General features: G+C 36.2%; 1 protein-coding gene across 1 annotated transcript in view; it reads left to right on the top strand.

Annotated features, from left to right (window-relative positions):
- The first annotated feature begins 804 nt into the window (after positions 1-804).
- The window catches only part of TAOK3 (TAO kinase 3), a 111,879-nt gene continuing 111,354 nt past the window's right edge, over positions 805-1,329 (top strand). Inside the window, exon 1 of the mRNA XM_004709559.2 lies at positions 805-902. The gene's annotated coding sequence lies outside the window, so the exon portion shown is untranslated. The remainder of the gene's footprint in view (positions 903-1,329) is intronic.

Raw genomic sequence — 1,329 nt, 5'->3', positions numbered from 1 at the left:
CTGAAGACAGTGAAGCCATTACTGCATCTGAGATGGCTTATTTTAAACCCAGACTGGTAGAATTGCCAATTCTAACATTAGAGTTCCATACGCCCTATCTGTCGTCTCTTGGTGATAATTACAGACTATAGCTAGAAGAGCTCTATCAAGTAATGCACCGTACCACACAACTGGGTAACCAAAGAAATATGAGCACGAATATATAAATATGCACATGGGGAAAAAGCATGCCAAATTTTAATGGTGTTTGTCCTGGATTGGTTTATGGATTTTAAAAAAAAGAAGTATGTATTTCCCATATTGGCCATGGGCTACTTTAATAAGAAATAGTCACTGGGGCCCCCACTCTCGCTCCAAAAGCCTGAAATCCATTATAAGAGTGCCTGAAAAGGGTAAATAGATCAGTCAGTATAAATCATCATGTCTATTGGGGAGACAATTCAGAATATTAGTTTTATCAACAGAGAATCAGTGGGGTCCTTGCCTGCTATCAGTTTGGGCCTGGCGACTGGTAGCCTCTCTTGAGTTCCCACACAAGCAAACCAGTGGAAACCTTCATACAGATTCTGAAAATCTGATGACACAATTTGTTCCTGTGCCTTTCCTGTGAAATTCTTATAATTTTTACCAGTAAAAGTGAAAATTTAACTTGTTACATTTACATTTGTAAATATTTCCAGACTACCTCTAGATTAGCATTGTAGGGAGGCTGATATTAGCCATATTAACTACTATTTTAACAATTATTGCTTCTTTAATTTTACCCTTAAAAATAGAAGTATTTTATTCTTTTTCCATAGGTGCACCAGAATTACGAAAGACGGAAATTGTAAAAGAGACAAGATTGCTGCTAAAATGACTCTAAGCACTACAGTAGATTTTTTTTTGCCACATACAAAAAGGTACGGTCTTTCTCTTGTAAAATGGTAACACATTTATTTTCTAGTTTTTCTAGAATGGATTTTTGTTGTTTATTAAAAAGATAAATAATTTGGTATAAAATGTTGTTTTATAAAACTTTTAGTTTCTAATTATTTTTTTAAATGCTTCCACCACTGGCCTGTCAGTTTGTTGTACTATGGTGGCTTATATATTACTGCGATATGGAAAGCTATTCACTGGTATTTCAAATACCAGCGGGATCACTCAAAGTGAACAGGTTTCAGCAGAGCTTCCACACTAAGAATAGACAATGAAGAAGGAATAGGCTGTCCACTTCCGAGGAATTAGTCACTGAAAGCCTCATGGAGGGATCAGGTATAAGGCATCATCAGAACAAAATATCTTACCATAGTGAATAATGGGGGGAGTGCAGAGTGGAGATCCAAA

The sequence above is a fragment of the Echinops telfairi genome, unplaced genomic scaffold (assembly GCF_000313985.2).
Source record: "Echinops telfairi isolate 266 unplaced genomic scaffold, ASM31398v2 ScPeMD7_7412;HRSCAF=8450, whole genome shotgun sequence".
Classification (NCBI taxonomy): domain Eukaryota; kingdom Metazoa; phylum Chordata; class Mammalia; order Afrosoricida; family Tenrecidae; genus Echinops; species Echinops telfairi.
The sequence above is the reverse complement of the archived record's forward strand: the minus strand, read 5'-3'. Positions and strand labels throughout refer to the sequence as shown.